This window comes from Oenanthe melanoleuca, chromosome 3 (assembly GCF_029582105.1).
Source record: "Oenanthe melanoleuca isolate GR-GAL-2019-014 chromosome 3, OMel1.0, whole genome shotgun sequence".
NCBI classification, from domain to species: Eukaryota; Metazoa; Chordata; class Aves; order Passeriformes; family Muscicapidae; genus Oenanthe; species Oenanthe melanoleuca.
In genome coordinates, this window is record NC_079336.1 from 73,307,160 (window position 1) to 73,321,882 (window position 14,723).

The following is a 14,723-nucleotide window of genomic DNA, read 5'->3' on the forward strand; positions in this document are numbered from 1 at the left end:
GTATGGAAATATGCTTACCATGCTTAGTAGCTTCAGTATTTTGGATAAATACCAAAAAATAAAGTTGCTAGTTTACATAAATATTATTGAAGTTAAATAAAGACAGTCTCAGCTGAGAGAATCCATCATGTCATTTAACTTTTTCAGAATTACAAAGCTTGCTAAGACAAAACAAAGTATGTCAAATGCTGATGGATGTACACGTTTTTCTTAGGATCTCTATGAGTTATAATATACATGATTATTAAAAACAGAGGTCAATTTTTTTGCCTTTATTATGGTAATTTATTATGTGCCACAAAGAAGATCATCAAGGCTTTCTGTCTTTTAGCATATGTTCAGTCCTACAATTGGTAGACTGACTGAGATTTGCTGGCTAGGATTTCTCTTCATTTTCATATTAAAACCAAATATGAATCACTTGCCTCACTAACACTGAGTAATTTCCCTTTTGCTGAGTAAACCTGCAGATCTAACTTCATTGGGTTTGCACAGCCACACTGCCTTTTCTACTTAAAAGTACTTAAATGAGCCATAAACAGTTTCAGCTTCCTTGGCTGCTTTAACTGTTAAACAGAAAGTGCTTCCTTTGCATTTTTTTAATTCTGAGTAATTTTCATGTAACTGCTTTAACCAGTTTAGGGGAGAGCACCCTGAGAACAGTTGAGGAGATAGTGCTGTCTGGACTTACTACCAGAAAAGAGTTTTTGTGTGCATCTTCCCAGCAATAATGCTGGCACCCCCAGTATCTGATTAAAAATAGAGATGTGACTAACCAGTGTGTATGTTGCCCATGTTCCCTGTTCTCCGCCAGCAAGGATGTGACCTAAGTGTAGCCATTAGCATTTACAGAGTCCAGAGCTTCTGGCCCCAGCTCTTGATTGCCTCAGCTTTTCCCTGCATTAGCCTAAATGACTTCTGCCTAGTCTGCAAGTGAATCCAGGTGCTGTCTCAGCACACAGGGCCAGGTCTGTGTCCTGTAGCTTCATCATGGTTCCACCAACAGCCCTGTCACTGATGCTTCCAGTGCCCCCAGCTGGCACTCACCCTTCTCGTTTGGGCACTCAGCTGCAGCTGGTGTACAACTGTCAGTGATAATCCTGCTCACCTGCTGTGGGGTGCTCCTGGGTCTGTTCTGCCTCAGTCTTGAAGGGAAACTGCTGACAGAAGTACTGAGGGAGAGCTTGCTTAGTGTTGTACAAGGATGAGGTTTGATGGTGGATATCTACTGTGTCTAAAGGTTTTTTAGGGTGCCTTTCTTATCCCTGAAAGAAAAGAGCGGTGCTTCTGGTAGGTGGTTTTTGTTTGTTTTTCTAATCTATTTCTCTGCAGTGTTCTGGACAGATAGAACTTCATGAGCCTGAAACTCCAGACACTTGAAGGTTTCTGATTTTTTTTCTACTGGAATCTTTAGAAATCTCCTATTGGAACGTATTTCTTTTTAATTCTGGAGGCTGCTTTGGGAAGCAATTCTATTTACTTATCGCTTCCTTATTTCCTTCTTCTTGTGCACCTCCAAAGTCCTTCTCTGGGAAAACAAAAACCAAACAGAAGCAAACATGAAATAAAAAAATAAACAAAACTGGTACCTTTGTTCAACACCAGCTATCTCTGAGTACCATCCAGGTTTGTGCTGCAGGTTTTTATTCAGGCTTTGCTTTGCACACAAATGTTTCTTTATTAATCTGCAGTATTTTACGAAGATGATTACCTATTTTATTGTAAAGGAATATTTGGGAATTGTGTTTTCAGTTTATTAAACTGAATGTGTCCTGATAAAGAGAAACTAAATATGTCATGTCTTGAAATGCTCCCTTTCTGCTTACACCTGCTTTCTTTTGGGTGAAACTACTTAACACAAGATGTGCTGATTACCTGATTGAGGGAGTTTAAATCCAACTTACATCAAAGATGTATCTCCTCTTCTTCTTGATGTTTCTCTATTTATGTGTATTTTTGTGTCTGTGTATATGTTTAATCAAAAATAGCAAGACTCAGGTATAGAGTACAAATATTCAGTAGCTGATTAGTGCAGTATTTAAAGGGAAAGTTCAGCCAGTAAATATCTGTGATGTTCTCAGCAGGAACCAGACAACTGGAATCTCTGATAGGAGTCAAGAGAAAAAGTGCAGTTAATAATTTGTAGATATTTACACCTTTGCTGGTTTCTTTCACGGTACAAAGGCATTAGTGAAAGTGACAGAAACGAGTTATGAGCCATTTACTTGGGCTATCTGGAGGGATTTAATCTCACTTGGGTCAGGGAGTTGAATTCTCTGGGAATTGGTGTTACCCTGATAGGCTGTATCTGAAGGCCTGGAGTGCAGAGATAAGACTTTAAGTCCAGCTGGAATTAGAAGCAATAGAATTAACTGGATTGTAATGCTGTAAACCTTTTGGTTCAGATCCTGAAATGCCTCTGGATGGTGGTTCAAATCTCTTCCAGATGGAGGTTTGGCTCTGGGACCTATATGCAAGGCAAACATTCGCAATGTCAAGGACTTTTTTAGGAGCATGCAGAGTGAAATCAGCCTTATGTGGCTCAGCATGCTTCTTGTTGTTGTTGTTCAGTCCCATGGTTTCCTTAATACAGTGGTGAGGATGGTTTGCATGTTTCAAAAGGCTAATTTTCCACTTCACTGACACTCACAAGCGTGTTTGTGGTTATTTCTTTTAAAGGAAAGCTAGGAACGTGTTTGAAAGGTCATTGCTTTTATAACAAATGAGACAAAGCTGAATATAGCTGACATATGCATATCAATATGAGATAATGGAGATTGCTGTAATTGAAAACATAAAACATCTATAAATGAGCTATTATGGGCTGGGGATTTTTGTGTTTTTCTTTTTTGTTTTTGCTGTTGTTTCCCCTCCCACCTTGAGAAGGCTTTTCAAGGAAATACTTTAAGATTGTGGACCCTTACTAACATGTGCACATTTTTTGTAATGCAGTGGATTTTCTGTGATTGTACAGTGTAATTAGACAAAGTGACAATGCATGAATTGATAGATTAATTCTATGCTTACATTAAAGACAAGAAGTTAATTGCAAACCATGATTGTAAAAGACAAGCTTGTTTTCCTGAGCTTAAAAAGAAGCAGTTTCCCTTAGTGTAATAGGAAATACAATCTGTAAGTCTGCTGAAGAGAAAGAAAATTAAAAATTAAAGTACCAGAGAATACTGATTAAGAAATTTTTTTTAGGATCTGAGTAGAGAAAAAAACCTTCTTCCAATTTCATTGGAAAATATAAGTTTTATAACATGAACCTGTAGGACTACTTCAAAGTTTCATTGCTGTAGTAACTTATTTTTAAATCAATGCTCTTATTAATAGGTTTTTTTTAAGTTTAATGATAAATTATAAGTTAAGCAAAATTTAAAAGTAAATATTTCTCAATAGCTCCAAGGCAATATGAAAAAAATTAGTATATATGGATTTAGAAAATGGTGAGCCAAGAGAGAAAGTCTAATTTCTACAGCCACTCAGTAGACAAGTGACAACTCTGAACAGAAACCTTTTTTAAATCCCAACTATACCTGTTAGATATTGGACTACAAATACCTTCTCCAATACAATTATTTGATCACTACAAAATTGCAATCTTCTCTTTCCTGTTTGTAATAGGATTTTCTTCTGTGCTTTTGTGACCTTTATCTCGAAGGAGTTCTACCCCATGGGAATTTGTCCATGCGGCACATGGATATTTGAACAGTGTAATTAAATGCTTGTGAGTAGTTATCATGCAGAAATGTCTATCTATAGTCCATGTGGTGGGAGCACCAGTGCTCTAGAGAATAAAGCTTATTTTCAAAATTATTTTTCTGCCTAAATAAGCTCGAAAGAATTTAGCAGGAGAGAGCTCAGGAACTGGGAGAGCATGCGTGTGTGTTCTTTATTTTGCTTAAAATTTTATGGTGTGAATTGTTTTGGATTTGTGGTTTTTTTGTTTGTTTGTTTGTTTGTTTGGTTTGTTTTGTTTTTTTCTTTTTCAGATGTAAATGTATTGTCTAAATGCACAGTAACTTCAGAACATCATCCCTGTGCAGAATTATAGAAATTGTATAAGAGAACTTGTGATCTTTTATTGATTGTTCCAATGGAATTGATGGAAGAATATTGACATGAATTAAAAAGAGGGTAGCATAACACTGATGTGTAAAATAGCACTCTTACAGGGTTTTTATTTACTATGTACTATTTTCCTGATTTTTTGACTCTTACAGGCATTCCTCATCAGAGAAGCTATGAAAAGAGACATTAGATCCTTTTCTGATTTGTTGCTCTCCTTAACCCCCTCCCCCCAAAAAGACTCCAACTTTATGTGGCATTTTTTGGTAGCCTTTTAAAAAACTCTAGGTATTAAAAAAACTCATAACTTGAGGGATTAAGGTAAAAAAAGTTGTAAGAAGATGATGAATGACTTTATTTCGCTCTTATCCAAAACAGATTCGATGTGTTTGACCCTTTTGGTTTTCATCAGAGTTGTCCACGCTGTAGTATCTGGTATCAATTTTTGCAACAAGGAGATAAAATTCCTTGTGTACAGACCACCCTATAAAGGTGATGGGTTTGCATATGCTTTATCTTTGTGAAGAGAAGGCACTGCCTAAATTATAATTATCTTGTTTACAGCGTTGCAATTCTGGGCTATTAGTTGCTCTGGAGATGTAGTGTCTGTTCAGACCAGAGCAAAACTTGAAATAAAGATGAACAGCTTGTGCCTCATATAGGGACTGAGTCTCAGAGAAATGTGTGAGATCTGAAATAGCAGAACAGAGTTATAAAGAACAGTTGTGCTAGTGTGTGTGTATTTGTGGAAGTTCTGCCTAATATATACTAATATTACTAATATATATATTGTATTCCACATCTATGTTCTGATTAAAGTGCCAGTTCTAGATCCTTTTCATTATCATAACTGAATTTGTTATAGCTAAACCTGATAATAACAAATAAATAAGAAGTACTGATTAGGCCACTGCCATAGGCACTGTGCTATGAATTAATCGTAATATTAATTGCAGTTAATCAATTTTATTTGTTGTCACGGTTTACACTGAGCCATAAGCAAGGAAAACATCACAGTGATAGTTAAAATGTTATTATAAAATGCCAAACATTTAAATAATATATCTGTTTTCTTTCCATGTGACAAAAGACATACTGAATGAGATTGCAATAAAAGGGAACTCTATCTTCTGAATAAAATGTATTGAAGTCTGTGGAAATGCAAATAAGTTTGAAATGACTGTCATGCCAGTGTAGAAGTACCCTGATTTTATGTCTAAGAGCCTACTCTTTTCTGAAATGATTAGCATACATGGTTTTACAGGTAGTCTTAGCCTGAAATGGATTCAGTAATTTGAATGCAAGTCATAACCTTTGTAAATGAAATACAGATATCTTGTCTACAAAAGTAAAATCTTCTATTCAGGCTGTTCAGAATTCAGTGGAAATCTGAACTTCACTGTGAAATTAAATGATGTCTTATGTAGCTTCTAGCTGATCTGTCCTGAATTATGCATTTCAAAATAACCTGATAGCAGTCACCTTCTAAAGTAACTCATTTCTATACTTTCTAATGCTTGTGAAGTGGCTTCTGATATACCATTTGTGTCTAGAGAGTTAATCATTTTATAGCAGAGTGTATTCGACTCTTTTGTGTGGAAGGAAATCAAAAGCTAAACCTAGAAAAGCACAGGTGAGATATGGGGTGGAGTTATCCCAGTGATGTCCTGCTGTGTTCGCCTTTAAGCCTTGTGTGTGTCTCTTCACAACACTGGAGCACAGGGAAAGTCAATGCTTATGCCCCAAATTCCCCTTATTTAAGAAAATCAGCTGCTAGAATTCTATAAATGTTTCAGAGCAGATATGAAGAAATGAGGCATTTCTTCAGCTTAATATCCTTCAAAGGCTTATCCAGCAAGACATCCACAGAGATCACCTTGTATGCACAAACTAGACAAAGTTCTTACAAAATGCAAGTGTTGGGAAACCCTTTACTGTTATGCAGGGGCCTCAAGAGCTTCTGTTAGAAAATGGGAGAATTAATTTCAAATGTCCCTTTAGCCTAAATTCGTTCACCTTTTCTTTGATTTCTGTGAAAACCGTAAAGATGGGCTTAATGTATTTTCTGATTGTGCCAATATGTAGAAAACAAGTCAGGAATATTTCATAATAATTCAAGATTCATGCACAGAGAGAGATGGAAATGGAAAAAAAGACTGAGCTGTTTTTAAAGCACTGCTGTAGGAGAAGAAAAAGTTGTGAAATTTGATACTAGATTATAGGAATATATCTGTGTGTTAATAAGACATTAGGCTGAGAGAGCTGAGCTTGTTCAGCCTGAAGACAAGAAGACTCCAGGGAGACAGGGTTGTTGCCATTCAAAGCTTAAAGGGGCCTTCTAAGAAGGATGTGGATAGATTTTCTAGTAGGGCCTGTTGTGAAGGGGCAAGGGTATTGGTTTTACCTGGAAGAGAGGGTCTGTTGACGTTGGAAAGAAGGAAGATGTTTCCCACAATATGAGACACTGGAACAGGCTGCCAGAGAGGTGGAGGATGCCTCATCCCTGGAAACATTCAAGGTTGGATGGGGCTCTAGCAACCTGACCTAGTTGAAGCTGTCACTGCTTATTGCAGGGAGGTTGGAGTAGATGACCCTAAAAAGTCTCTTGGAACCTAAAGAATGCCATGATTCAGTGAGTGGTTTAGATCAACTCCTTCCAGTGTATGTGGTATCTTGATGGCAAAGGCAGGAGACTGAACTGCCTGGCCCAACCCTAGTTCTTTAACACTTATCTGTTATGATTATCATGTAAAATGCTTACAGAATAATTTTTTCCTTTATGTGTGGTAGCAGGATCGTGTTTTAGGGGAAAAAAAACTCTAAAAACACCATGCATGCAGCATAATCTTAAATGGTTCCCAAATGAATCTGAACAATGCACTTGATCCAGGGCTGCCTGTATTTCTTAATAGCTAAAATAAAGATTTTTTTTTTGTGAAGACATTGGTGCATATGTGAAGTTTATAGTAATTATAGAATTTAAAATAAAATATTGAAGACAATATTTTTGTTTAGTTTTCCTTTTTAGAAAAAAGAAGATTTTTTGATATCCTGTAGCCTTTCCTTTTGGAACATTGAAGTATTCTTGCTGAAATGGATATGGTTTTGTCTTTCAGCATTTCTGATTATGTGTCAAATCAAAAATGGATGATATAGCAATCTATTTTCCTCAGATACTGTAGTGTGTAATCTTGATTTTTACAGTTTTATATAACCACAGTAAGTGAAAAGAATGTTTGAACACCTTATGAAGTGAATCTCTTGCTAGTGGCCCTTTAGCTTTAGAGATTAGTAGAGAAATGTTTTCTTAGTAACAATGTGGAATGGATTCTGGGGTGGGGGGCTTTTTTTGGTTTTGTAGTTGGGGCTTTTTTTAAGGTGTATGTAGTATCCTTGGCGTGGGTATGTGTCTTTCCACAGGAATGGGAGAAAGACCCTTTGGACAAAGAGCAGAAACAAGGAAGCAGTAGATGACAGCTCAGAGAAGGAAAGGGAATGGCAGGAACATGTGGCCAAGAGCAGTGCCCATTCCATGTGGATTTGCCATAGCCTAGGTAGTTGAATGGATGGCTGTCTCTGGACATGTTGTCTAATGGTCCCTTACAAGACTAAAGTTTAGAGCAGCAGCACAACTACTTTTCAGCTGTAGTTTTATTTGAATTATCTTTATTCCCTTTATTCCCCGTTTTTTGGGTGGAAGCACCAACCAAAATAAATGTTTAAAAACATACTGAATAATTTTAATAGTTCTCTTTACTTATATAAGAAAGTGTTTGTGCTGGCAGCACAATGCACACTATAAAATATTATTAATGAAGAGATGAATCTGCAAACCTTTATCTTGGGTATTTTATGAGCCTTCATTACTTAGTTGTGGTCTAGTATGATCACAACTAAATAATGAAGACTCATAAATGGATTTTATTATTGTAAATCCTTGTACTATAAACAGTATGAAAGAAAGACCAGAACTTATTAAAGCATCTCATTAATGTGTTTTCTTTTTTTCTTTTTTTAATGAAGAACTCGTGTTAAGAAAGGAAAAAGCAATGATCAATAAAACAACATGATTATTTTTATTGTACTTAGCTATATTTTCAGTTACAGATGTGATCCTCTCATGTTTCATTTGAAATAACTATCAGGTAGGACTGTTGATAATTACATGTCTGTGAGCAGTTCAGCTAATTGTCTGCTATTTCATTTTGGAAGAGTTATAACTCTTGACATAGAACTGTCAATTTAATAATTAAGCTGGTCACTCTTAAAGGAAAATTTTTTTCTAAGATCTTACTATAAATCAATCCAGCAGTTCAATCCCCACAAGGACTTAAAGCACGTGATTGACTTTTCTTCAGTACTGTTTCTCATATAAATAAAGCTATCTATGTGCTTTATTGAGTTGGTATAATAACCAAAGTCAATAATAAGAAAAACATTCCTTCTGTTGGATTCTTTAATGTGTTGTTTAGACTGAGCAGTTAACTCCAGTCTTCACTGTCCTGTATCACAAACCCTTTAAAACCAACTCCAAGACTCGTTTAGTAGTCTTTTTCTATACTGTGCTCCCTGCTGTATGGGAGATTCCATGTCAGAGTCAGTCCACAGGAAGTTGGTTAGCTCTGCCTGCAATAATGTGTGCTAGTCTGTTTGTATCAGTCTTGTCAGAAATATATAAAAAAATACATAGCTTTGGAACAAAAATTAATCTCTCCCTTTTGGAAATGGTCTTTGTAGATCTGCATAAGTCATGGGTAAACTTTAATTACCTTTGTATTAAGGTTTGTGCTTAAGCTGATGATTTTGGCCCTAGAAGTTGCCAATCTGACAGTTTTACCCTTCAATAGATTGTCTACCATAATAAATTTTCAAGTGTTTTAAGTAGAACATCTGTAAAAGACTAGCTAGAACCTCCTATCTAATTCAATAATAATATATTTTATAAACTATTTTTATCTTCTCTCTCTCATGAGGGATATTGGTAGGCTGGGCTTTGGGAATTTGAAGAAATGCATTTTATGCCACATTGGATGCTGTGGTCCATAGTTTTAGTTGGGAAAAATATAATATGTGTATGATATTTAAGCTTTTAGTAGAAACCATTGAATAAGTTGGGTTGGAAGGGACCTGAAAGATCATTTGGCCCTCTGCCATTGGCTAGGACACCTTGCACTAAACCAGGTTTCTCAGTGCCCCTTCCAACCTGGCCTTGAACGTTTCCAGGGATAGGACAACCACAAATTTTTTGGACAAGCTGGCACTGTTCCAGTGCCTCACCAATCCCTAGTAAGGAATTCTTTCCTCATACTGAATCTAAATCTATTCTCTTTTAGTTTGAAGCCATTCCCCCTTGTCCTGTCACTACATGCTCTTGTAAAAGAGCATCTTTTACATCCATCTTTCCTGTAAGTTCCCTTAATGTGGTAAAAGGCTGTATTTAGATCAGCCATGAGTCTTCACTTCTCCAGGATGAAAAAAACTAATTCTTTCAGTCTTTTCTCATAGGAGAGATGCATGCTTACCAATAGGATTCATCTTGGTTCCTACTGTGTCTGAGGTAGAGTTGTCCACCTGTACTGGCATTGGAAGCAGTGAATTGTGGTAGCTTGGTGTGGATACTGCTGTTAGAGTGGCAAAAAGAAAATCAATTTTTATTTAATAAACCTTGTATTTTGGGAGGTTTTTTCTGTCTTCTTGTCTCAAGATGTTGAAATCATGCTGAGGGTTCCCTATACAATGCTTAGCTCTTCAAATACTCTCCCACAGGCAAGTCAGTAGCCATAACTTTGCAGAGGAGCCTGAATGTTTGCATGATTTGCTTTAGATTTAACACTCTTCCTGTGACCTGTATTCTGATTTTTAAATTCTCTCAAGACCTGAAATTGTTTCTTACATAACTTTAAAAATCTTTCTCATTAATAGTTTTTCCTTGGTTGAGTCATTTGCTCAACATTTTAATGATTTATGTCTCTCATGTAGATAGTAGCAGGTACAAAGATGTGTTTTAATGATATTCTGCTGCATATTGTTCACTAGAGGAGAATATAAAGCAGGGAAAATACAAAGCATTGAGCACATGGATAGTTTCCAGCCTTTCAAGTGATTCAGAGTCTTTGATGAATCACTGGATTCTATTGCTGACCTCTGTCTCTTACCTTTCCCTGACTTCACAGGTCAACAGTACTGTCAGCAACCACATTTTGAATAATTCGTCATCCAAGATCTCTAGATGGTATTTCTGGTTTGGTGGATTTTTAAAATATTTTTTTTTAATTTAGTTTTGTTTTGGTTTTAGTTCTACAAATTTAGTTTTGGTTCTACAGTAAAAAATTGGATCTTGGCTACAGGATAAAAAGACACTGAGAGTAGAGTGTACTGTACTGCCCTCTGTGCTGGGCATCAGTACAATTTGGTAGTGGAATGTTCGCAGATAGCCAGTGCTTCCCTCATACATTGAGAAAACACCTCAGTCCTCCCTGTTCTTCATATGCTGCATAGGAGTTTCACTCAAGCTTGATATACCATTCACCAAAGTTTTTCCTGTCTTCCCCCTCAAAAAGGGAAGGAACAGCTGCCATATGCTCAGACTACAGAAATTTCCATACCTAGTTATTTGGGAAATACTCAAGTACATTTGATATGACTTTTTCTATTCAGTGGTGGTCTTTTGATTTCTTTCTTTATTTTGTGATTTTTCCCATTTATACACCAGAAAAGTCTTCTCTGAGTTTATTTTAATGCACAGCTTTCTCCATGAGCCACTTGGCTGGGTACAAGAGGGGCAGTTGCTTTAATCTCGTAATCAGAAGGCTTTGTTCATCTCAAACTATGTTCTTGATTAATGCCAACTAATAATTACAAACACCAGAGCCTGCAGTGTTATAACACCACAAGTGATTGGCTGGCCTGCAGGTTGACAGGCTTTTCTTAGACTCAAGAATGAAGGATATGAAAATTGCATTTCAAAGTGTTTATCTTGCCAGAATTCCTAATTGTGTTTTGACGCAATTATAGCAATGACATTTAGTAGTACTGTCGCTACAGAAACATTAACATTTTGAATGCATAGTGTTCTTCAAGGACAAATTTCTTTACTTCTATTTTTGTTTTGAAGATGGAAAACTAAAATTTTCAAGCACGCTAAGTCTTTTGAAAGTCTGTTAGGTTAGCATTAATAATAAAATATGGCTGTGAAGAATGCCAAGAACTGATGTGGAAAAGGAGATTTTTCCTCTTACTAATTTGGAAAATGAGGTGTGGAATAGGGGCTCTCTGGTTGATTGGGGTTTATTGTTTTATTATTTTTTTCTCTCTGCTCATCAATGCCAAACAGGCTGAAACCCATTATATTCTGCCAGTCTATTGTTCCTGCTGGATCAGTGCCTTCTTGTGCTTTAAGAACTTGATCTAACTTTTGCTAGAACAGAAAAAAAAACCCACTGTTGGCTAAAAGCTGAGTCTGGTTAATGTTACGAAAAGAGTTAAATGCATCTGACTTTCTTATGGGTTTTATGCCCATCATAAGAGTTAAAGTAAAGAATATTAATGGGGGTTCTCGTGTAGGAAAAAATAGGAAGTTGTTAGCTGCAGTGTGAGTGAACAATTGATAGTTGCTGATAGCATGAGACCATGCTCCTATTCACTGTGTATATTCTCTAACATGCCTTTAGTGGATGATGACATTTTTATTTCAAATAGTGAGCTACTTTGTGTGCGAAGTACTCTTGTGTGCTTGAGAAATGTCTTGAGGAAATGATTGCAGAGAGGGAGAGCGCTGTAAGTTCCTATCAAGCCATGTAACACATTAGCTTTCCCTTGGAAACAAGAACTTAAAGGTGACTGCAAAATTCCTGTTATTATTGTTACTGTTAATAAATAAAATATAGCATCATACTAAGCATATTTAGACCTGATATAGTGCTACTTGTAGTGGCTAAATTCTAATGGTAGTCAAGATTGCATAAATTCATCACTTTTTGGCTTCTTTTAAAAATACATTTTCTCTAGAACTTCAACCTTATAAATTATTCTGTGTATGTTTTGGGGTTTTTTTTCTAGCTTGACGATTATAATGCCTTCTTACCTTTTAGTGATTATATACCCAGACCTGCAAACTATTGAATACTTGGGAAGTTTTCACCTGAAAAAACTTCAGTGAAGTAAAAGATTAATTCCTCTAAGAAGTTTAGTTTGAAGTACTTTCTTCTTATAAAATCAAGATAATTAGTACAAGAGCTGATAACATACCTGTGGAACTGCTTCTACACACTTTTAAATTATCTTGGTGTGTATCTTGGTGTGACTATTTTTTACCTGTATGCTGGTGTAGCATCATTAACTTTGAGTCTCCTATTAATCAAATCACACAAGGATGAAGAAACAGGAAAAATCATTGTCCCATGTCACCAGTACCAGATTTAAAAAAAAAAAAAAAAAAAAAAAAAAAAAAAAAAAAAAAAAAAGGGGTTTGAGTAAATAAGTTTCTGGGGTTTTTTATTCCAGTGAGTGTTCTCCCCTATCCCTTCTTAGAGCCCAAGTTTTATAAAGCACACTTTCTTTTGTTTCTTTTTCTCATCCTTTTTTTTTTTTTTTGTTTTTTTTTATTTGTGTGTGTGTTTGTGTCTTCTTTCCAAATGAAAATCATGTAATGATTATCGAAAGCTAAAAACTATCTATGGAATTCCTCTAATTTGGAAAAAGAAATATTTTAAGAAATGTGTGTTAATAAATGTCAGTATGACGGAAGAGGGATAGATGTTAATCAAATATTAACTTCTTATTCTTGGTTGTCATTAAAAAGTCAGCGAGTTAGATGTTATCCTTATGGATTAAAATTCCAGGCCTCAAAAGGCAAAAAAAATATGACTCTGTTTAATAGCTGTGTGACCAGAAAATGATAGCAAGCCTAACATGCTGGGGGAAAACCAAAGCTTGAAAGTATAGGAAAAACTGTCATAATGGGATATTTAAAATGCTTTACTTTAAGTTATCTAAGTATCATGTCACATCATGATCCTAAGAGTAAACTTCTGGATGCTATCAAGTTATGTTATGGAAAAGATGATCAAAGAACCTCCAAGAGACGGAGGACCTAAGGAGGACCTGCTTTATAAGATTACTAATGAAGATCTGATCTTTAACAGTGAAAACTAAACTACTAGAAAGCCAAAAAAAAACCCACAGTTCCAGCACCTTAAATGTAAAAATACAATTAGGCAGGCAAAAACCCTGAAATTTCTGAAGTTTCACCTGCAAATAGCAGAAAAAATTGTTGTTGAGTCCATTTAAAGTATAACAGGATAAGAAAGCATACAGGTCCATTAGGTGATTGCCACAGACGTGGAGAGTGAGGTACATAGCTGGTTCATCCTTGGAAACCAACAGACGGGTTCAGTATGAGAGAACTGAGAGAGTACCTACTAGAAACCTCTCTCTGTGCCTTAGGATGCACATTTCAACTGTTGCTGAAATGGCTGATGAAATTCAACGTGTGTCAACATGTGTACTGGGAAAAATACCCTCCAGGTTTTATATTTATGAGATGGATTTTGAGATAGATGTTATATGTAGAAATGAGATCTAGAAGCTCTGATAGATACCTCCACCAAAATGCTGTCTTGGTGCTTAGTAACCATCAGCAAAGTAAATTGCATTTTAATAAGTATTTAGGAGGACTTGAACAAATTCATAGACATCATCTTCCTATTCATTGGTCCAACACATAAATCACGTGCACTGTGTGTTGTTCCTCATATTCCAAAATGATGGAGCTGGAAAAGCTAAGAGATAAAAAGTAAAAGATAAGGAACAGCATCTATATGAGAAATGGGAAGGTTGATTACTTTCCTTCCTGGAAAGTAAGCTGCTGTGGAAGGAGTGCTATCCCCTGTACAATCCCCTTTGTTGGCAGGGGGAAAATTAATAAATGGGGGGCATCAAACAAAATTTTGAACTACTAAGTAGAAAGCAATTAAAAGGAGGTAATTCTTTGTGCAGCATGTCAAGGTAGCCTTACTGTTCTTCCTGCTAAATTTCTGGAATGCTAAAACTTCATGAGAGGTCACTTGAATAATCGATGGAAAACTTTATTTTTCAAATGTTTTAAATCATTAATTCAAGGTGGTTACCCCTCTCCCCCAATATCAAGTATTATTACTTTATGCTGACTCCACTGAAGCTGTGTTCACCCAAGGACTCAAAACTATGATTTGCCACCCCTGTGGTTGCCTGCAATTCAACTTACATGTGTTAAAGCTCTTTTTTTTTTACCTATCTCAACTGCCAGCACTCCAGCTGGATGACACTAGAGAGTGGAGCTCAGTGAAGACCAAGTTGTTTTAGCCAACTTTCCAGATAGGTTGGATCAATGTTTTATAACTAAGTTTGCACTACTAAGAGAATTCTAAAATCATTTCAGCTATGCCCACAAAAAGCTGAAGTGCCTCATACAGAATTAAAAGGAGATAGATCTAAATGTGACATTGGATTACTTTGTAATTCAGCTGTGTTTTAAGTAGGCACTAATTTCACTGATGTGCTTAACATCTTGACTGCCATAATTTCTCTTCGGGAGAAGGGTTTTCTGCTATTTCCTGGGCACTGATTCTATCCCAAACACCTAGTAATCTAAGTACCAAATGTTTTCATTTTTG

General features: G+C 36.1%; 1 protein-coding gene across 1 annotated transcript in view; it reads left to right on the forward strand.

Moving 5' to 3' along the window:
• The window catches only part of PRKN (parkin RBR E3 ubiquitin protein ligase), a 652,741-nt gene that overhangs the window by 271,314 nt on the left and 366,704 nt on the right, over positions 1-14,723 (forward strand). The gene's annotated exons all lie outside the window — the stretch shown is intronic.